The sequence below is a fragment of the Stegodyphus dumicola genome, chromosome X2 (assembly GCF_044657685.1).
Source record: "Stegodyphus dumicola isolate Sdum_Otavi_A_Nest chromosome X2, ASM4465768v1".
Lineage (NCBI taxonomy): Eukaryota > Metazoa > Arthropoda > Arachnida > Araneae > Eresidae > Stegodyphus > Stegodyphus dumicola.
Genome location: NC_140781.1, coordinates 139,127,865 through 139,152,398, shown reverse-complemented (window position 1 = coordinate 139,152,398; position 24,534 = coordinate 139,127,865). Strand labels below are relative to the sequence as shown.

The 24,534-nt window shown below is 31.8% G+C and overlaps 1 long non-coding RNA gene across 1 annotated transcript; it reads left to right on the top strand.

The window, feature by feature from the left end:
• Positions 1-1,552: 1,552 nt before the first annotated feature.
• On the top strand, positions 1,553-23,409 carry LOC118204585 (uncharacterized). Its single transcript, XR_015039034.1, has 7 exons — positions 1,553-1,601; positions 5,316-5,366; positions 7,732-7,794; positions 11,791-11,856; positions 16,995-17,034; positions 19,117-19,146; positions 21,637-23,409. It is a non-coding gene; the product is annotated as an uncharacterized LOC118204585 (long non-coding RNA).
• Positions 23,410-24,534: the final 1,125 nt, after the last annotated feature.

Genomic DNA, 24,534 nt, shown 5'->3' with positions numbered 1-24,534 from the left:
TCGAAAAAAGAATTTAATTTTGTGTGTGTGTGTGTGTGTGTAATGCTGTGCTTTCGAAGTTATGAGTCACAACCCCATTTGGGTTAGCTAAAATTTAATGTTCGGCGGATAAAAATTAAGCCATAAAAGCGATAAAAAAGCGGCTGAAAATTCTAAAAAGTCTGATTTCATGATATACAATTAAGGGTCGACGCTCTAAATAAGGCCAAGAAATTGTTTTTTAGAGACGTTTGCATTTTTGTGTGGTCGCATTGCCATAGAGTTTGAAATACCACCAGTATAATGAATAATGTAAGAATAAAAAAAATAAATTAAGCATAAAACTTTTATTACATAATTTTAAAACATAAAATTTCTTAATATTTTAAGCATTTTTCCGTGGCCGGGAATGTAAAGACATGCTTTATAGTGTCCGATACAGTTGCAATAGAAGCTAAAATTACTTTTTTTTTAATATTAAGGTTTCAAAACTAGAAAGGCTTTAGTCTTTTAGATACAGGAGTACGGTTAATTTCAATTTACGATAACTTATATGTTTCTGTTTAGGTTGAGATCATCAGTTCCCCCTTGTATTGTGCACCGACAAAAGAATTTATTTCGTTAAGGAAATATGATCACTAACCTACGGCAAAATCTGATTTTGTTTCTAAACAAAAGCTCCTTCCTAGCCACTGATATGTAAGAAGAATCACGGAAACGCCAGGCAGACATTCCATCGATTAGGAATCGAGCCTCTGTCCAACTCCCAGCTTCCAATACTTTCATCTCCTCAGCCAGTCGCCATAATGATTTATTCTTCTACAAATTTCTTTGAATTTCCATTGTTAAGAGAATCTGTATGTTTGTAGAGATGCACAACTCACTTTCTTAGCAAAGTGGCAAACGATGAGCTTAAGTAGTCCTAGTTGCCTTTCATTTGTACTATAATACATTAATGCTATTGTTATTATAATTGAGAAAGTGACATCAAACAGTTTTTAATACTGGCACTATTAATTTTTATTGCTAATATTTTAGTGTATTTTTATTCAATAGTCAAACAGGTAACCTCTAAAATCAAATAATTTCTTTAATACTTCTGCAAGAGAATTAACTGTTGTGGCACAGGGCATGCATATATTGAATTGCTCTTATTTAACGGGGTTGATGCTCTTTTTGGTAACAAAAATATATAATAAAGATAACTGTTTTCATAAACTTAAATTTATTGATGACAACATCATAACAAAATCTTGAAGTTGCAACAATAAGCTGAATAAAATTTCAAAAATTGATCAAGATGAAATAATATTTCTTTTAATGCTTTCTATTAATAAATCTATGTCGGTGTAACTTACTTTCAAATAATTTTTATAGATCATAAAGTGAATTTTGGTATATGTAAAAATTATTTTATGATCTTAAATTTCAGTATATGATTTAAAGATCCATTTATAATATCAACTACCTCTCTTAAAAATTCTTTTACTCTTACGTAACATAAGTTTCCTAGCTAAAATTTCTTCATAGAGTATTCAAAATATTCTATAGCTAACCAGTCTATTTTACAGATTAGAAAGAAATGTCGAAACCGTCGATAAAGAAATGGAGCAACAAGAAATGTAAGTAATGTTTCTTCATAATTTCACTAGAAGTACAGTAAGACAATAAAGAAAATTATAGCTGAAAAAAATGAATAGAAAATTGTCATTTGGATGGGAACATACAAGTTAAAAAAAATGTTCAATTGAAGTCATTGCAGAGAAATATAAGAAAAAATCTTCGAATAAATTTGCGGTATTACAAAGTGAAAAAATCCGAAGCGCCAATATAGAAATAAAAATAATTTTCGAATTATGCATTTTCCGCATGTTAAGCTCTAAATTATATAATTAAAATACTGGTTTTCCGGGAAACAATTTTTTTTTTTTTTTTTTTTTTTTTTTTTTTTTTTTTTGTAATGCTGTGCTTTTTAAGCTATCGGCTCACGACCCCATTCGTGTTAGCTAAAATTTAATGTTCGTCGGATAAAAATTAAGCAATAAAAAGCCGGATAAAAATACTAAAAAGTCTGAAATCATTGGTATATAATTAAGGGTAGACGCTCTAAATAGGGGCATGAAATTGTTTTTTAGGGACGCTTGAATTTATGTGTGGTCGCATTGCCAAAAGTTTGAATACCACTAGTATAATGAATAATATAAGAATAAAAAAATTAAATTAAGCATAAAATTATAATTACATAACATTAAAACACAAAACTTCTTAATATTTTAGGCATTTTGCGGTGGCGGGGAATGTATGGACATGCTTTATAGTGCCCGATACACTTGCAAAAGAAGCTGAAATTAATTTTTTTTTAATATTAAGGTTTCAAAATTAGGCTTTAGTCATTTAGATACAAGGGTTAGGGTAATCTCAATTTACGATAAGTTATAATGTTGTTTGGAAGGTTCTATTTAGGTTGAGATCATCAGTCTCCCTTGTATTGTGCACCGACAAAAGAATGCATTTCGTTAAGGAAATAGGATCATTAACCTACGGCAAAATCTGAGTTTCTTTCTAAACCAAAGCTCCTTCCTAGCCACTGACATGTAAGAAGCTGTACGAAAACGCCAGACAGACATTCCATAGATTAGGAATCCAGCCTCTCTCCAACTCCCAACGTCCAATACTTTCATCTCCTCAGAACATTTCCAAAGACTAACCTACTTCAGTACCTTTTTCACCTTTTGTATGTTTTGAGGAGAAGGGTATTTAGTGAACTTGTTGTTCGTTGAAAACGTGAGCTTGTTACCAGTTCTTAAGTTTCAAAGACATTTTACCGCCCTAGCTATTAAGTATACTTATCAAATGTTTCGTATCAAATCAGGATTTGGGGCATAGTTCTCCTGTTATTGATGGAAGTTTAAAAGTTTCGGAATACTATTGCATTATAAATTATTTATTAATACTTTTTTTTATAAATTGCATGACGATTCTAAAGGTTTCATCTAATTTAAGTGCAACTGGATCATAAAGTACTCTTTTGACTTCTGTATCTTTATTTACTCAGGTGTTGAGATCGCACATTGGAATATTTCAGAGATGTTATAAGGAACGTTAAAACAATATTCCGAAGGAGTAGTTCCACGGAACTTTATAAATTTCTTCACAAAACTCGAAAACAAGTAAAAGGTTTTGAAAAATAAATAAATAAATGCATGTCGGCGTAACTTACCTTCAAATATTGTTTATAGTTTAGAAACTGAATTTTAGTATATGTAAAAATTCTTTTATGCATTTAAACTTCTGTATATGAGTTAAAGATTCATTTATAATATCAACTACCTCTCTTAAAAATTCTTTTACTCTTACGTAGTTTAAGTTTCCTAGCTAAAATTTCTTCATAGAGTACTCAAAACATTCTATAGTTAACCAGTCTATTTTACAGATTAGAAAGAAATGTCGAAACCGTCGATAAAGAAATTGAGCAACAAGAAAAGTAAGAAATGTTTCTTCATAATTTCACTAGAAGTGCAGTAAGACAATAAAAAAATTATAGCTGAAAAAAATGAATAGAAAAATATCATTTGGATGGGAAAATACAGGTAAAAAAAAATTTCAATTGAAGTCATTGCAGAGAAATATAAGAAAAAAATTTCGAATAAATTTACCGTATTACAAAATGAAAAAATCCGAAGCACCAATAAAAAAATAAAAATAATTTTCGAATTATGCATTTTCGGTACGTTAAGTTCTAAATTAAATAATTAAAATACTGGTTTAGTCGAAAAAAGAATTGATTTTTTTTTGTGTGTGTGCGTGCAATGCTGTGCTTTTCAAGCTATGAGTCACAATCCCATTTGGGTTAGCTAAAATTTAATGTTCGGCGGATAAAAATTAAGCCATAAAAGCGATAATAAGGCGGGTAAAAATTTACAAAGTCTGATTTCATGGTATACATTTAAGGGTTGACGCTCTAAATAAGGGCATGAAATAGTTTTTTAGAGACGTTTGCATTTTTGTGTGGTCGAATTGCCATAAAGTTTGAATACCACTAGTATAATGAATAAAATAAGAATAAAAAATTAATATAAGCATAAAATTTTATTACATAATTTTAAAACATAAAATTTCTTAATATTTTAAGCATTTTGCCGTGGCGGGGAATGTATAGACATGCTATATAGTGTCCGATACAGTTGCAAAAGAAGCTGGAATTACTTTTTGTTTAATATTAAGGTTTCAAAGTTAGAAAGGCTTTAGTCATTTAGATACAGGAGTACGGTTAATTTCAATTTGATGATAACTTATACGTTTCTGTTTAGGTTGAGATCATTAGTTCCCCCTTGTATTGTGCTCCGACAAAAGAATGCATTTCGTTAAGGAAATATGATCACTAACCTACGGCAAAATCTGAGTTTGTATCTAAACAAAAGCTCCTTCCTAGCCACTGACATGTAAGAAGAATCCCGAAAACTCCAAGCAGATATTCTATCGGGCCTCTGTCCAACTCCCAGCTTCCAATAGTTTCATCTCCTCAGCCAGTCGCCATGATGATCTATTCTTCTACAAATTTCTTTAAATTTCCATTGTTAAGAGAATCTGTGTGTTTGTAGAGATGCACAACTCACTTTCTAAGCAAACAGGCGTACGAGGAGCTTAAGTGGTCCTAGTTGCCTTTCATTTGTACTATATAACATAAATCCGATTATTATTATAATTGAGAATATAACATCAAACAGTTTTAAATGCTGCCACTATTAATCTTTTTATTTCTAAAATTTTAGTCTATTTTTATTTAATAGTCAAACAGCTATCCTCTAAAATCAAATAATTTCTTTAATACTTCTGGAAGAGAAGTAACTGTTTATGCCTAGGACATGGATATATTGAATTGCTCTTATCTCACGGGGTTGATGCTCCTTTTTGTAGCGAAAAATATAATAAGGTTAAGAATTTTCTTATACTTAAATTTATTAATGACAACATCATAATAAAATCTTTAATTTGTAACAACAAACTGAATAAAATTTCTAAATTTTTCAAGGTGAAATAATATTTCTTCTAATGCTTTCTATTTCTTTCTTCTAATTAATAGATAATCTATTAGTCTTTCTATTAATATATCTATGTCGGTGTAACTTACCTTCAAATATTTTTTACAGTTCAGAAACTGAATTTTAGTATATGTAAAAATGCTTTTATAATTTTAAACTTCAGTATATGATTTAAAGATTCATTTGTAAGTTCAACTACCTCAATTCAAAATTGTGTTATTAACTTAAGTTTCCTAGCTAAAATTTCTTCATAGCGTACCCAGACATTCTCTAGTTAACCAGAATGTTTTACAGGTTTGAAAGAAATGTTGAAGCCGTCCATAAAGAAATGGAGCAACAAGGAACGTAAGTAATGTGTCTTCATAATTTCACTAGAAGTACAGTAAAATAATAAAGAAAATGACAGCTGAATAAAATGAATATAAAAGTATCATTCTTATGGGAAAATAAAGGTAATATTTTCCATTGAAGTTATTGCAGAGAAATATTAGAGAATATCTTGGAAATAATTTGGGAAATACAAAACTGAAAGAGCCAATACAAAAAAAATCAAAATAATTTTCGAATTATACATTTTCCGTTTCTTAAGTTCAAAATTAAGTAATTAAAATACTGGTTTCGTCGAAAAAAGCATATTTAAACAATTTTTTTTTCTGTAATGCTGTGCTGTTCAAGCTATGGGTCACGAGTGCATTTGAGTTAGCTAAAATTGAATGTTCGGTGGATAAAAATTAATCGATAAAAGGTGGATAGAAATGCTAAAATGTCTGAATTCATGGTATATAATTAAGGGTCGACGGTCTGAATGGGGTCACGAAATTGGTTTTTCAGGGATGTTTGCATTTTTGTGTGGTAGCACTGCCATAAAGTTTGAATACCACTAGTATAATAAACATTATAAGAATAAAAAAAAATTAAATTTAGCATAAAATATTTTATAATCTTAAAACATAAAAATTTCTTGATATTTTAAACATTTTCCGGCGGCGGGGAATCTATGGATATATTTTTTCGTGTAAGATGCAGTTGCAAAAGAAGCTAAAGTTACTTTTCTTTCTTATTAAGGATTAAAAAATGGAAAGGCTAATAAAAATCTGTTCTTCTACAAATTTCTTTAAATTTCCATTATAAAGAGGATCTGTGTGTTTGTAGAGATGCAGAACTCACTTTTAAAGCAAATTGGCAAACGATGAGCTTATGTAGACATATTTGCCCTTCATTTGTACTTCAATGAAATACTAGTATTATTGAGAATTAACATCAAACATTTTTAAATGCTAACACTATTAATATATATTACTAATATTTTAGTGGATTTTTATTTAAGAGTCAATCTGAAAAACTTCTAAAATCAACTAATTTCTTCAATACTTCTGCAAGAGAAATAACCGTTCCTGATATAAATATCAGGAACGGTTTCTTCCTCTTTTCTTCTTCTGTCTTTGTTTTCAAAGATATTGGCCTTTACTTTTACTGGTTATATTTGCATTTGCTTGGTAAAATACTAATAAAAGTTGGATAATTTAAGTTATTAAAAAATAACGAATTTATAAATTATACGAAACAATATAATCTTAAAGACCTTGCGCAGTTTGCGAATAGCTTTCATTACAATTATTTTCCTTCCCTTTTTGGTCTAGGACTCCAAAACTTTCATCTTGGAATAACAACTTTTCTTAGAAAATGTCTTTCAAATTACCGCAAACCGTTTTTTTCGACCATGTTTATTGCAGCTGTTAAGTTTTCCTTTCTTGGCACCATTAAAGTTTTCTTAAGTCTCGAAATATACTACAAAAATGGGATCTGTTTATTTGCTTGCGAAGAGTTGCCATGAAGTCATAATTGTAGTCATAAAATGTTTATAAATTTGCTACATCACACCTGAGCCTTTTTCTTGATGTCATATAAGCTTAATTTCTATCAGATAAAAACATTTGCCCATAATAGGAATATTTCCAAAGAGAGAATCTGCTTCAGTATTTTTTTTTTTTTTTTTTTTTATTCATTTTATATGTTTCGGAGAGAAGGGTTTTAGTGAAAATGTTGCTTCGATAGTCAAAATCTGAACTTGTCTTTCATACTTCCATTTAAGACTTATGTCTCCTCCGTTCTAGTTATTAAGTATACCTATAAAACGTTTCTTATTAAATGTGGATTTGAGGCATAGTTCTCATGTTGGTAATGCAAGTTTAAACGTTTCTATTACATTCAAAATTATTTATTAATACTTTTTTATGAATTGCATAACTATTCTGAATGGTTTTATCAAATTTAAGTGCAACTGCATTATGAAGTACTTTTTTGACTTCCGCATCTTTGTTTACTCACGTGTTGAGATCGTACGTTAAAATATTTGAGATGTTAGATGAGACATTAAATCATTATTCCGGAGGAGTAATTCCAGGGAACATTATAAATTTCTTCACGACACTCGAAAACAAGTAAAAGGTTTTGAAAAAAAAATAAATGTATGTCTGTGTAACTTACCTTCAAATATTTTTTATAGTTCAGAAACTGAATTTTAGTATATGTAAAAATTCTTTTATAAATTTAAACTTCAGTATATGATTTAAAGATTCATTTATAATATCAACTACCTTTCTTAAAATCTTTTACTGTTACATAACTTAATTTTCCTAGCTAATATTTCTTGCATAACTACTTGCAATAATAAATTCAGTCATCTTTACTTACTCCAAGTTTTCTATAGCTCCCACGAAATCAGCAGTCAAGAGCAAACGAAGACAGAAATTAAAACTGAACCCCTGAATCTGTAAGTAAATGTTCCTTTGTAATTTCTGTAGAAAGTTGAAAATTTTTGCTATTGCTTATTCCTTATTCAAGCACCTGCGCAGTAAAACAGTAAATAAAATAAGTATGTAAGTTATATTTGCTTACAGTAAATAATAATATTTTCTACATATATCAGGAACTGTTAGTTCGAGTTTTAATCACGTGTCTTTCGTATCAAGATTATTGGCCTTTATTACGCTGTATTTGCTTCGTAATAGTAAAGTACTAATAAAAACTTAATGATGTTATAAAATAATTAGTTATAAAATAGTTATAGGCTTAGAAGCAATACGGAACAAAGATATTCTTAGCTCAAAGATAGTATGCACAGTTTCACAACACGTTTCTTTACGATTCTTTTAATAACCTCTTCGTCTTAAGAATCCAAAATGTCCCTCTTTGAGCAACGTATTTTACAGAATAGTAGTCGTTAATATTATCATAGCCTATATTAACTTTGAAACATGTCGAGTACAGCTCTTCCATTTGCACCTTTTTAAAATTTTCTTTTCAGGGTGTCATAAATTGTTTCACAAATTGTAAAATGCATTATAGCGGCGAAATCTGTTTATTCTTTGTTGAAGAGTAGCTAAGAGCTGGCAATGGTATATATAATTGTAAAATTACTTCGGCGGTTATGTTAACTTGATTTATATGAACTTCCTTTCCGGTCAGATAAGTGTGTTTTCTCTATAATATTATCAGAATATTTTCTAAGGGAGAATCTGATTCCATTTTCCCCTTTATTTTGACAGTGGAGAAGTGAGGTTAGTGAAATAATTGGATCGTAACGTAAGTCATTGCTCGAACTTCGTTCTTATTTTTCCATTTTACAGATGTGCATGCATACTATATGCTAGTAATTCCTGCTGAATCTATCATATATGGACTTTGGAAGTAATTTTCTTATTTGCAAAGCGAATTTGAACTATTCGTAATGCTACTGTGTTTATGAATTCATATAACACAAATTGTATCAATTGGCAATGGTAACCCAGGTGACAAATCTTGGTATCACTGTAGAATCATTAGCTCTTTTGGAGAAGTAGAGTTGTAAAACCAATATCCTCACCGGAAATAGAATCCGAGGCTTTCTAGTTTTCTACCTTGGATTAACACTTGGATAAATAAAGCTTGATACGATAAGCCCAGTAATCAAGAAAAATAACTTTAAAATAAAGTAGTTTATTTAAATTATTATTTAAAAGTGGTAGTTCAACTACACTGATGGAAAATGAAATCCCAACACCAAGAAAGAGTTGCTCTAGATAAACGAAATTTGGGAGGCGTGTTTTCCCATCTGAAAGATGATGATCCGAGAGATAATCAGATTTAGCTCTAGACGAATAAGTGTGACGCCAGTAAAGCTACTATGAACACACAAATCACATTTGCTTCAAATACGTGATTCGTGTTGTAAGATTCCATCCTTTGAGTTACTGCTACCTGTGTGGAACTTAAAGAACTGGTAAGCGAATAATTGCATAGTTCAGAGAGATAGAAATGTAAACGTAAGAAGGGTTAATTACCCTTTATTATTCAAAATAAATTTAACTGTCGAGTTTACAACAAAGCCTCCACTTGGGCTTGAACTCAGGAATACCAAGAAGTAACTCTTTACTAAATTTAACTAAAAAGATGTAGCCGAAGCTATCAAGATTCTAACGGAGTTGGCCCCTTGTAGAGTCATTAGGATTTTTTGGAAGCCAGAGAGATGAAAAATATGCAACCGCCTTCGCTGGGAATCGAACCACGGACCTCTGAATACCGGCTCAGTGTGCAGAACCACTACACCACGAAGGCTCGCTAGGAAAGTGGGATAAATACCTTATATACTCCCCTTTTTAAAGGGCGACTAGGGTTTTAGGGGACCTAGTCGCCAAATCCTGGGTGTGGAGAATCATCATCCACAACCCTTTTAGTTCGGGCGCCAATTGTAAAGTCATTAGGATTTTTTGGAAGCCAGGGAGATGAAAAATATGCAACCGCCTTCGCCGGGAATCGAACCACGGACCTCTGAATACCGGCTCAGTGTGCTGAACCACTACATCACGAAGGCTCGCTAGGAAAGTGGGAGAAATATCTTATACCCTTAACGCTAACTAACGGCGAAGCTATCAAGGTCCTAAAGTACGGACGAACGTAATAATAGCTTAAGAGAGAGAGTAGCCTAAAAGGCGAAAGCGCGCTCCTCAGAATATCTGGCTCTCTAAGTCAATAGAACTTCAAAGTTAAATACGTCTCCTCCTCATTTGCATTTGACCGCGATTCTGAAAATTTTCTGGCCGGAAGTTGTAAGCTGGCATTAAGAATGCACAGGAAAGTAACTTTAACTAAAAATTAACTGTTAGAAAACGTAGGATAAACCTTACAGTGTGACTTATTTATAGCCCGAATTGGGCTTTGTGAGCAAGATCTGAGTAAAGAATGCCTCTACAGAGACGAAGAAGGCAGTATCGGCAACTTACTGAGCTTGAACGAGACCATGTACGAGAACTGTGAGAATGGTTTTTTTTCTTCGAGATATTGCCGAAAAACGTGGCAGGGATGTATCCACTTTGCATGAGTCCTGACAGCAATGGTCACAAAAATGTATTGTTTGAAGAAGGCCCGAGTCCGGCCGCACACGTGCCGGCAGAGGGAACACCGCCCTATTCGACACTCGTCTGTGGCACTATATTGACCCAGCGAATGATAACAAATCGATTATTCGACAGGCAGCTCCGAGCCATGCGCCCCGTACCACTAACTCCAAATCACCGCGACCTACGACTTCGGTGGTGTTAAGCGAGAGATCACTGGTGAGCGGAGTGGAACTGTTATGTTCTCGGATAAAAGGCTTTTTTTTTTTAATATATATATACTAGTGATGGCCGTATGTTGGTCAGAAGAGCAGATGAGTGTTTGGGACCAGGCTATCTGGCGGTGTAGATACATGACTCCTCTTGCCTGCAGTTGTACGAGGAGTTATGCTGTGAGGAGCAATTTCTTGTCACAGCAGAAGCACTCTTGTTGTTATCCTCCCACCTTGAAAGAAAACTGGTTACTGCTCTGGTCATCCACTGCCAGCACGGACCGATACTTATTTGACTGATTAAGTACAACAAGCATGGAACACCATACAAAAAAATAATATACGACATCTGTACGAGGCAATACAGTCGCCACTATCACCAGCCCTAAGAGAGGACTTTCGGCTCGCCGCATATTTAGAATACCTCCATACCGCACAGATACTATACCTTTACAAATATCCATGCCTTCTCCAGAATTCGAACTTGGGCCCTTCGGTACGGTAGTCAGAATCACTAACCGCTATTACAGTTGCGCGTAAATAAATATGTTAAGTAGACAAATGCTTTGCCTGTATTTCATTCCTTTAAACTGATTTCTCTTTGTGTTTGGATTTCATTTTCCATTAGTGTCTATTTAACGAAATTCTTCCCGCCATTTGAAAGCAACGCAAATTTTTAAAAAGTAATTCCCTTAAATATATATTTCCCCATTATATTCACTTAAAAGATTAATTTATTTCAATATGATATACCCAAGCCGCTTGTTTCATAAATCTAAACTAATTAAATATCAGACTATAAGCTTAAGAACTTTCAGAGTAACGAAAAGTGAGTTATCGGTGAAAGTTATGTAGGAGAAAAAGCACTGCTTAAATACGAAAAAGAAGAAATTGGAAGAGGAGAAAACTGTGCGTTATAAGAGCTTCTGATCAGTAGAATTTATTTCAGACCATAAAGGAGGTACGTGTGGAAATATGTGTGCCTCCAGTAGTGCTTTGAATACGTTTCTTATTTACATGTGATTAATCGCATGTGTGTCTATGTCTATATATCACATAATGTATCATATATTGTAAACATTTTACTTCTAGGCTATTTTTAAAAAATGCTGTCGATTTTCCTCTGCATTAAATGTGCAACGTATAACCATTTCTTTTTCCTTTTCTTCCCCTCTTTCCTAGGGACGAACAGCTAACGAGCGTATTCAATATCGGGAGGAGCATTCGACGTGCTAAACTACTTGCATTGTAAGTAGATTCGTCATAACTTTTGCAGTTACTTACACGCGCCGAGTAAAATGACTAATTCTCTCCATGAGATTAGTTTATATATATATATATATATATATATATATATATATATTTTCATTTATTAGCTTCTTCTTGAAAATATTTTATTTTAGAGTTTGCGGGCTATGAAAGTAAAATACAGAGTAAGTTATTTAGAAAAACCAGCGTAATAAATGCAGTGTAAAGCAGTTTAGGAATAGCAAATTAAAAGTCATTAAGTCCTTGCTATTGCAGCCTTCTCTTAATTGGTTCCTTAGGTTTAAGGATATCTTCTTTCTTATTGAAGTAAAGTCTGAAGGAGAAAATTAAACAAATGCAAAAGTATGCATTCTGCTTAATTATCTACCCATCAAACTTAAAAGGCAAAATGTGGTAAACGCGAAGCTCTTAAAGCATTTGTAGAATCATTTGTTGTGCTACGAGAATGTTATATAGGGTAGCCACTAAATAATTGAAGGGTTTGAAAAATTCAGATCTTGTTTGTTTTCATTCCTTTTGAATTTTCTTTATCTATAGGTTCTAGAACATCCCTTGAAGATTAAAATGGCTACGTATGATGTCCTACAACGAGTAAACCCACTGAATTTTTCTAATCCAATGAAAGATCATTGCCGCATCAGTGGACACAATACGCTTAAGACCTGTTCACGGAAGATCGCAGGTTGATTCAGTTCTTTCAAATCGAGCGATTAGGTTCTGACTTATGCTATTGCCAGGAGACGCTCTGCCATTAAAAAGTTGCAGGTATTTTCTCTGAGTTTGAATAACTGATCAATTCGATGAGTTTTACTTGCTGGCGAACATCATACATAGCCATTTTAATCTCAACAGTATTGTGTATAACCTGCAAGGAAGACTGAAATTGAAGAAGTTGTGAAATCTTCAAAACTTTAGCTCTCAGTGGCTACCCTATCCAAACGTGAACACAACAAAGAGTGGTAAAATTTGCACGTGGAATATTTATCGGAAACATTACGTTGCGTTAATGCAAAAATCTGCTTACTTTAGTTACGAGCAAATATTAAATTTTCAAAAATTAATGGATATCCTATATTTACAAATACCTTAGAAATTTTTATTTAAAGTCTTATTTTTCTGCACCATTATGCCAGGTCCTTTGACTAAATGAATACTGCAAACATTTCAACGTGATTGTTCATTTCATCTTCAGAATAGTTCTATGTCTTAGCTTTTTAGTATTCAGTTACTTAAAATTTTACAAAATGATCTGTTGCCTTTAACAGAAATTTTCTATAAAGCAACTTTATAAAATTACGCTATTAAATGCAAAGTTTACGAAAGTAACCGTAGAAAACTGTCGGATGACTTTTCGTCCCATCTAGCTTCTTTTCTAAAAATAGCACAACCGAAGTAAAATTTAAATAAAAGTATTTGTTAATACGTCAACCTGATAGTTACATGAACTGAAAATTAACAGGAACAAAACTCCAAACAAACTAATTTGCGGGAAGATAATACAAATTCAAGTTTAATCTATTGTGCGTTGTTCTTCAGACTTAAGGGATAACCTGAAAAAAAAATATTCACTGATTAAAGTTTTCAACTAAGTATCCAATGGTGTAATTATTTATGTGAATTATCTGCAACTGAACATAAAAATAGATTTCTACGTTTAGGTTAGTGCACGAAATATTCAAATTAAGAGACTAGTAGTAACACGTTACGCAATGGATGCGTGTTGGAATTCGAACATGCAGAGTTGTTTAAAATAAATGTGGTTTCTAGTGTTATGATCAGAGCCATCATTACAGCGAAGGTTAAAAGTGGCGGTAGACTAGAGGGAGGGGTCAAACACAGACATGGGAGTCGCATTATAATCAGTGAATCTGTTTGTAGATAGCTCCGGCAAAGGCGGCCAAAAGCCACAACTGTATCCGAAGACCTTTTCCTGTCAATGCCGCTTCGAGTAATCTATGAAGCAATTACAAGCTAGCTGATTTTTAAACTTTCAGGCTGCCGCAGGAAACTCGAATAAGATGTTTACAGCTGCGGATGTTTCACGAAATTAAACTCCGCGAGAGAAACCTGGAGTTTGTGTACAACTAACTCCATCTTCCATAGGATCTCCATTTGGAGTATTGTTGTTACGTTCCACCCGAGTACGCTCGCGACGTAGTTGCCGGTATTTTTTTTTTTTTTTTTCGCCGGCGTAAATTTTCATTACGCAGAGGACGTGATCCTGTGTTCGCTGGAGTCCAGCATTTTCTCCCGCGATGTGAACGAACAGCCAATAGCTGAGTTCTTACCACGTGTCATAAGCGGAAAAAAAACTTCTAGTTCTCACTTTTCAATATGACGTCGAACCACATAGGGATGAGTTTTGGTTAAAGAGATCGTAACGGTCCACAGGAATAAAATCATCAGCATTGTTTATTGCATCCTCAATTCTCTCAAACCATATATTTGTATAAATTTCAAATTCTCATGAAAGAGAAAAAAGGAACCTAAATAAAGTACAGTTTCTACAAAATCAAATTTTCTGCCTTATAAAAATTCTCCTTAATTATTAGATATTCCCTATTTCATGTATAACAAGCAGCTCTATAGGTATCTCAATATTAAGCATACCAAAAATTAACTTCAACAATATAAGAACTTCTAACATAAAGCAGTTGACTGTAACAGAATATTTAATAAAACACAGTTAATAAAATCTTCGAGACAGTTACAGCTTGGGTCATACGACAATTATTTATTGAATGATAATTAAATTACCCTTACAATGACTTCTACTTGCTCCATTATTTTTCCATTCGCAAGCACATACACCTTTCGAGAGCATTTGAGCTAACGTCACATCACGCTAAAAATATTTTAAAAGAGCGTATCTTTAAAATTTTTATTCGATGAACCTTTTTCTTCTAATTTGTATGTGTAATAATCTATAGAGAATAATCAAATTATAGAATGCTTTACTTATTACACAGATTCTTTTACACGTACTCCGATACTACACATAAACAAGCAAGCCAAGCGAGAGGGGAAAAGATCTATTAAAAATTATGAAGTTGATTTTATTATATGGTTGATAGTGTATTAAGTCTCTTTATATACTGTATTCCAAAACAATTTTATAGATCTTAATTTGCATAAAAACTGATTTAGGCGTAAAATAACTGATTAATCTTACTATCCAAGCTGTTAAATTGCTTAATAAACAAAATTTCACAATAAAACGAACCAAGTGTGATAGTCTTCTGACCAGACTACGAAGTAGCAGGTAAGACATTGATCTAGCAGCCTGTTTGCTTCTCCGTTTGCTGGTGACGTGCGTTTCACATTCAAACAGCTGTATCAGTTCTTTGCGATGCTCACCTTTTCCTAGAGAAAAATACAAATATCCTTCGAATATTCTTACCTAACATTTTGTTAATTATTTGAAGTACTTACTACCTTACTAATCCAACTTTTTTTCACATTGCTTGTCTATTTTCATTCATTACATCTTTCTTCGCCGACTGATGGAGGCTAAGTGAAATATCCCATTCTACCATCTCGATTCTTCTTATCATCCTTTTGTTGTTCCAGACATTCTTTTATCTGATGCAGAGTAAAAGTCCCTGTCTTTTCCATTCGACACAAGTCAAGACGTGCGTTTCGTTGTGTGAACGCACCTTAAGAGGAACGGGATCCTGTATAATTTATTGAAAAGTCGAGATACAGCCTTGGAATGTCCTTCTACACGTGTTTTGATGTAAGAGAGCGATTTGCCTTCACTTATTCATGAAAGATCCCGTTTCCACTGAAGAGATTTAATGGCTTTAGGTTGAATCATGAAAAATGGCCGAACCGAGCTATATATTTTTTATGAAATTTCTCTAACTGGTCACAGATATGTGGCCGAGGTTTTGGAAATACATGTATCGTTCATATCTAATGCCGGAATACTTGGAAACAGAAGATACCATTCGAATGGAGTGACGAGCTTACTCACCATACTTGAATCCGTTTGAGCCTGTATGGGATGCCTTAGGCAACCAAACTGCAGCACACCGTATGCCGTCCCTGACTTTCAGTGATCTGGAAAGGGCACGTTTAGAAAGGTCCCTGCAATTCCACACGCTTTGATCAACACTTTGACAAATTCTATGAAATCAAAATGTGAGGTTTGCATTTCTGTCAGAAGTGATCCTACACCAATTAAAGAAAGATTTTTTTACAAAACAGCGGATATTACTTTTTCCACGATTTTTAAATATCTATAAATTTGACTATAAATTAAATATTTTGAGAATAATTAATTGGCAAACATGATAATTTATCTAACAATACTTTCGTCTAAATTTTTTTTAATAGGCAACAACTAAATTTTAGTTCTTTCAATGTCTCTTAATTTGACGAGCAGTGTACTATATAATATTAGTCAAGCCTAGATTAAGCCTTGAATTCCCTTGACCAATTATTCGCGAAGAAACATAGCAAGCAAATCTGGCAAACTAATTGCAACAGCAGAATTAAAAGTAGAGTATCAGCTATGCTAAGCTACCCTAAACGTTCTTTGATAAATTTTGAAACTTGACGATTATTTGAACTTTCGTGGAAGTCTATGAAAGCAGAAGTACAGAAAAGTCAAAATGATAACTGGTTAATTAAAATAAAACCATGCAGTATTAATTTAGAAGTCAAACAACAAACCATACAGCTTGCTGACAAACAAATTATAGATCTTTCTTTTTTCTGGGCTGTTAATTAGGAAAAATCCACAATTTTTCACTTAAATACAGCAAGTAGAAAAATTTCGCAACATAATTTTTATTATTCTATGTAGTATTATTCATCAAGAAAATTCATCAGGGAAATTGGCTTCGATTCTCTCAAATATTTTAAGTGAATGGGATATTTTAAATGAAGTAATTTTAATTTCATTTTTTATTTCTGGTTTGGTTTCTTAAAGCCTTCGAGGACATCTGCTTAAATAGAGCGATGTCTTTGTACGGGACTTTTTAAACATCTTTTAAAGTACGGAATATTTTAGTTAAAAACGTTTTAAACTCCTAACACTTTTCAACACTTTTTATAAAATTTGTGCTGTAAATCTGCTGTTTCTGTAAAATGTATTTCTTTTTTTCTTTTAGGGAAAGAATTAAAATAATATCCGAAGATTACGAGGTCATAGTAAGTATTATTATATCTTTTTAAAATAATACTAACTTAATTTTTAACAGATAACTATCAAACTAGTTTGTCAACTGCGGACCAGAAAAATATTAAAATACAAAAAATGCGCATAACCCTGGTGAAGAGCGTCACTGAGTGCAGGCTCCTGGGCAGTTGCCTCATCCTGTGTAGAACAAAATTGCAAACGGAGCACAGCTTCTGTAGAGGCTAACATGGTGAAGAAGGGAAAAGGCTTAATACATTTTCCCTGTCGTGCAGTCAGTCAATTCGAAGAAATACGTTTCTTATCTCGTATCAAGGTTACTATAATCTGCTTGTCTAACCTTGCCTCCTACAGTTTACGATACAGACTTAGTTTGAACGCCACATGTATGGAGTTTCGAATAATTTTGAGCTTTTGAGCTTGTGTGAGGGAAGGAGTGGTTGATTAATTTTTGTTAGCAACGTAGATAGGTTAGTTTAAATTTCTTTGGACTGTTCTTACTTTTCCCAAATATGATTCTTCTAAATAATGGGAACTGTGAAAATAAAATCACGAATCCATACTATCCTGTAAATAGACAGATTTGGAAGATTTGCATTACTAAATAACTTTTGTAATTTTTTCTTAATTTCACAAAAGAGGCGCTGCCAGAGCCATCTTGGATCTCACGATAATGTTATAAAATTCCATACCATATATGTATAAATACCACGTCAATATCATTTGTTAGACATAGCTTGGTGAACCCTTTAAATAAAGGTAAAATGTGTTCAAAAAGTTACTACAGTCATTAGGAGTTAGTACAATACATTCGAAGGAAACGTTCAGAGTATCTCCTATTAATTATTAGTAGCATAAAAAGTAAGAAATGTGATATTCCAATTGAACTGTACAGAATAAACTTTGTGCTCATTGGTTTAAGTCGATTTTATGGTACACAAAAAAATTATCCATAAAGGTCAGCTACGCATGTGAATTCCAGTTTAAATTTCGTAGACAGAGTATAAGGTATTTCTCCCGCTTTACTAGTGTGCCTTTGTGGTGTAATGGTTCTGCACGCTGGGACGGTATTCCAAAGGTCCGTGGTTCGATTCCCGGCGAAGGCGTTTACTCATTTTTTTCCTTGCCTCCTGCCTAAATACCTAATGTCGCCATATAAAACGGAGTGCATACAAGGTATTTCTCCCGCTTTCCTAGCGTGCTTCTGTGGTGTAGTGGTTCTGCACGCTGGGCCGATATTCCAGAGGTCCGTGATTCGATTCCCGGCGAAGGCGATTGCTCATTTTTCATCTCTCCGGCCTAAAAAAAAAAAAAAAAAAAAAAAAAAAAAAAATGTTACGGTACAAGAGAAATATAGGGAGCTACAAGAGAAATATAGGGAAATGGAACATCAATAAGCATTTTAAGCAAGGAATTTAAGTGTAAAATTAAAAATGGGTTATTTTCATACAAAATTCAGTGGGCTATTGATATCCCATGATCGCGAATAGGGCAATAAAGTTGTCCTGTCTTATGTCAAAGACCATCTTCTACAATAAGGAAAATTAAATCTGAGCAAAGAAACGAGCAGCGCATTTTAGCATTAATTTGAATATTCGTCTGTCAATTGTTAGACCAAATTCTGACTAATTCTGTGGAATTCATTAAACATAGATTTCACATTGCTAAATGAATATAAATGTGACGATAATCATTCAGAATATTTTGTAGTAAAACTGCGGGTTTTTAGTGTACGATTAACTGACAAAGGCTGGAAAAGTCATTGATCTCCCCAATAAATTGGAGATCAATTTTATTAGAGAATAAGTAAAACGCTCAACGATTTATTTTTAAGCACTGCAGAAGAACAGTTTATAATATTTTACAATAGATTGTTAACTTATTTAAATTTGAAATAGAACATATTTTTATTAGATTGATTTTGCGTTCTTTGTGAGTCAAAATTGATAAAATCGGAATTTTGAGAAGGGAAACTGTATGTAACGATGGGTAATGTGCAATTGCTCGTGAAGATTTTATATTATTACTAATGTCTTAAATGTGAAATTGTTCATAAAGGTTTTTAGTTGTTAATTTCGTTTCTTTTTATTTTACAGACTATATATGATTAGTGTTCTGTCGAAATGGTAAGTGAAAAAAGTTGATTATTATTAGTAGTGCAAAATTCTGCGAAATTAATTAAGTAATTGAGAACGAGACAAATTAAATATAACTGAAATTTCCCTTAGTGCCAAAAATATCAAGAGAAAATCACGTAAATTATAATTCAAAAACAAATGAATCAAGGATGAAACAAAAGCAAAATACAAAAAAATAAAATACACACAAATTTAAAAACCTTTTGAAATTTCTTTGGTTTTTGTCAAGGAGCAGAAAAGCTCTACATAGAAATGCGAACGTCTGCTAAAAATTTATCATCAAATCAGCAAATAATCTTTAATTTTGCCTTTTGGTATACATGGTGAGAATAAAGTGTAAAATTCTTTGAACTAATGCTTGAGGGAAATCACTTATTAGTCGCATCAAGCTGTTATAACGTCATATGAAAACTTACAGGTACTTTTACAGCCGAAAGAATTTTCAACAGAGCCATGTTTCTGAATTATATCTGGATGAAAAGCATAACCAATACAAGAAATTAAATTTAATTGAGTAAATTTAGAATACAGAATTAATTGAATGATAATACAGCAAAACAAAATATGAATTTTAAGAAAATTTTAAGAAAAGGTTTTAGGGATAAAATTTAATATTTGAATTACTTCATCAAGATATAACCTGCTCAGACATGACCCTAGTTATACAGTACACAAAAAGGACCAAACGTCAACAATATTTTTGATCAAGAGGAAAATTAATTTAGTCAGCAACTTGTGTTAAACAAAATTAAAACAATGTTAAATTATGTAAGTCATCAAGTTAATTATAGAGGTGTTATTGAACTCTTTAGAATAACCAAATATGCCCAAATTTTGGAAATGTGGCATATCTAAAATTTTAATTCAAAAATAAAAAATTGTTTAAAATTATATATTGAGGAGAAACAGTCAAAATTGAAATAAATAAAACAGAACTAATACTGTGTTTACTCGCGTAATAGTCTCACTTTTTTTGCCAGTTATTCACTGTGAAAGTTTAAGTGCGACCAATATGCGGGGGAATCTTCTATACAATATTGTACAATTTTGGCGAGTTTTTCTGCTTCAAAACAGGGTGCGACTATTACACGAGTAAAGTCGCCCTCGCGACGCGAATCTTTAGGCTGATGTAAAATGGAACTTTTGGGAAACTGAAGTAATTAAGCGTAAAGTTATTGACGTGATTCGGAAAAAAGGATACATAATTAAAAGCAAGTTTAAGACGAAGTTTTTTTATTTAAATAAAATAAAATTAGTGACTTGTAAAACCGAGTTAATCTAATTTACAGGTCATAAAGCAAAATATAAATCTAAAAATCTTAGAAAATGCAAACAGGCTCGAACTTTGCAAATGTGGAATTGTTGAATTAAATAAAAACTCATTTAAATTGAGTACGAGGCACATAATCACAACTTAGATAAAAGTAGTAATAATAATATAAACAAAACAATAATTAATGAAACTGAAAATTAGAATGAATTAGTTTTAATATTAACTTCTCCTGTTTCCCATAATTCAGAAGGCCCCACCAGTGGCCAAGAAGTTAAAGACTGCTAAATCCTGGTAGTTCGCCCTGGTTTCTAACCCAGGCGACCGAACTGGCTGCATGGTTGGTTTTCGTGGTTTTCTTCATGTGTAACGTGAATATGAGCCAGTTTCCCTCAGAAATTCCTCCACGAAGGCATCGTTCCTAAGAAAATAACCCCTTAAGTGCTTTATCACATTAAATAACCAAACCAAACTCAAAATCCAAGTAACTAACCTTGTGTTAAGTAAGAATGCAACGAAGATTGAAAAAAATCGATTGTGTTCAGTATGAGTGCTGCTTGCTAAAAATGGAAAAAATATTAATACTATTACTGTTTAAATTAAGGTAATGCAATTAAAATTATAAAAAAGTGTTGTATTACATGATATGTGAAAAACCTACTAATCTTTGGGGAAAAACTAAACTGAACTGGAGAAAAAAAAGTTTGTTAACTATCCTGTGTAATGTGAATAATTTTGAGGTGTAGGTATACAAGAATGCCGCAAGTTGAGTAACGTCAATGCTGTCAAGTAAAATAGAAAAATAAGATTCAATATACCAGTAATATAAATTAGAATTGATCAAAACTATAAACTTAATGCATTGTAAAATATTATTGTTTAGTTAAATTCAAAAATTATTTTAAATTTTAGCAAGAAATTTTATAGATTTTAAATTTTAAATTAGGATAAATTATAATTTTAATTTTATTTTATTAAAAAATAAAATTTGATTTTGATGAAAAAAAGCAAAATTAATTGGCTGGAAAAGCAGGTGGCAAAGAAAGTAGTGAGTTTAAAGGTAAAAAGTCTTCACTTACTCGCCGTATAATACGTCTGGAATAGAAATAGCTCCCTTTTAGTAGCAGTTATAGAAGGTAAATTAATATATTTACAATTGTTAAGCCTCCATTAAATACCTCCTTCCTCATTCCCTCATTTCATTGCAGAGATAGCTGGAGAACAGGGCACACTTTCAGATCCATGAAATTGGCAGAGAAGGCTTTATTCAAGAAGGAAAACGTCCATCAGATCTGGCAAAATAACTTCAGAAATCAACAAACCCGCACTCCCGGAAAGAAGTTTTCAGCAGCCATTTTGGCAATCTTTGCGTTTTCTGAAGCTCGGAAATATTGAAAACAATCACCAAAATTCGTCTGACTCTCTTTCCGTGAAATAAGATTTATTTTAAAATTTGGGTAATTTAATAATATTATTTATTTTAAAAAGTGATGGAATATTGTACAGCATATTACTTTTGATGTTCAAGCTCCAAAAGTATTTACTCTCTCATCACATAACCCAGCAGATAGATCTTCATTATTAAATTTTCTTACTACATAAACTTCACATTATAATATGATATAGAAATAAAATATTAACTTACATATATATATATGTAAACCATACAAACTGATGTTATCAGTCATATTTGGTAAACAAATACTATATTTTGTGACATAGGTTTATAAATATTTCTTTTTAAATTTCTAATGGGAGAGTTCGGAGCTCTAGAGTCAACTAATAATAATTCCTGATCTAAAGGGCCATCTGAATTTTTTTTTTAAATTGCTGTTTACTTTTATTCAATAATGAAGCAATTATTTTTAGTATATGGCACGAATGATTGTGTAAATGATTTTAACTGCGGTATGGTTTACTCTGTTTTGAAGTTATAAAATTACACGGCTATAGATTATTGAATATTTTATCTGAGAAACCATAAAGTTTTCTAATGTAAATTTTAGTACAAGTTTACTACATGTTTTATAAGTTCTAAAGTAAAAATGTTTTTACTGTTTTGTAAAAGTTGTTTAATACTACTGAAGCTATTTCAGTATTATTTTAAATTTAGCATATTGATATTTATATATTAATTATATATCAGGTTTCATATTTTATCATTATTTGTGATAATTTAAAATTTCTTATTCATTGTGGTAAAAATATAATTTAAATTCGGTAAATTTTTGATCTGGTGTTTTGAATAATGAAGTAACTCACCGTACCTTTTACTGAGCAAACAAAGTATGTGGTGTTTTATTTCCTATATTAAGAGTTATGTAGGCAATTATTAATAACTTCTTACATTAAGAGTTATATAATCACGCTAAATATTACTAATCTTTCAATCACACTAAAACATGTAGCCGTAGATGTCAGCAGGAATTAATCTCCGGCATCATTCTTAGACTTCTTTTTCTTTTAGTTGAATGTTCAGAACATAACCAGAAAAGAAAAGAAAAAAAAAAAAAAAAAAAAAAACCTGGGCTCATCTGTATTTACTACTTAAATGCCTCACAAGTTCAGATGATTTCTTCTAGTGCCATCCCAGCCAATAAAATGCATCTTCTTGAAGGAAGGAAAACATAGGACGACGATGTCAACCATGGAGGTAGGAAGTAAGATAGAGTCGCCCTAAACAAGTTTCTCCGTACCCTGCTCTGAAGCACCGGCGATCCCTACGTGGTGACCAAAACATTGGTTCATTTACCATTGAGTTCTATGGGATTTGACGCGTTCGGGTGTAAATATTTTGTAATTACGTCGCAAATATACATATAAATGTATATATTTTCTTTTTCTACAACACTTCAGAGTCCTAAGTATGTGAAAACAACATATTTTTAAACAACATTTCATTCTGAATGGAATTAAATGCTATACTTTTCGCAGGACAGTTTTCTCAGAATGGTTTAATTTGAATGAAATATTTTCACAAGTTTTCGTTAATTACATTAGAAAAAAAATTAAGGTAATTCGATTTTATTCGGTTAAGGTACAAAAATTAAGATCAAAGTTTATTGTATTATTAATATTAAAATTATGCATTATTTCTTTTCTATTTATAGAGCTTCTTCCTAAAATACTTTCTTAAATATGACATGATTTTTTGGCTTCTTTTAAATCGAAAAATGTAAGTCAATTTATAATTAATGCTCTATTCGGTTCATTTTAAATTAGAGAATTATTAGGAAAATAGTATGTGACTTTCTCTGAACATTTCTGAAAGGGAATAAAATAAGTTCTTTTTTTTTTTTTTTTTTTTTTTTTAGGTATTATTTAAAACTTGTAACTGAGTTATTTAAAATGTAAAGGGAATAATTCTTTTAATTATACTTATCAGATTTTTTTTACCCTTCATTTCAACAATACATATTAAAAAACTCTTTATTACGTTCTTAAGTGCGCATCTCATAGCATTTGCTTTACAATACCTTTTAACAGATTGCTTTCCAATACGAACAATTCTTGCCTAAATAGTTTTATAACGTATTTGTCAACAGGATTTCAATATATGTTTACAATTCAATATTAAGGTTATTATATATTTAGATAACATTTATAATCATTATAAATTAGATACATTTAATCATTAGATTTCTTCACAGTACTATCACAGTTGTTTATAAGTGAATAAATTCTTCATTTCAAATACATTTATAAATAATTTAATGAATATTTAAGTATTTTGTCAAAGGCAGATACATGCTTTTTGCAAGCACATGCATAAATATCCATACATATTTCCTATTTATCATTTCCGGCATGTGCAAATCTTTAATTTCTGTGCATTCACTATATTTTTCGTGTAAAGTAATTTACACTAATTTAGCATACACCCGAAAGTTTTACATAAAAAATATATATGAATATAATTTGAATGAAAATTATAAGTATTATTTTTAATACCCACTCAAAGGTCAGTTTTTCTTCAAAATTCCTCCACGATGGCATCTCTCTCTTTAGGCAGATAGCCCTTGCATGCGTTACTCTATTTAATAAAAACTTAATCTGACCTATGTGCCTAATTACAAATATTTTAACATACATAATTTTATATTTAC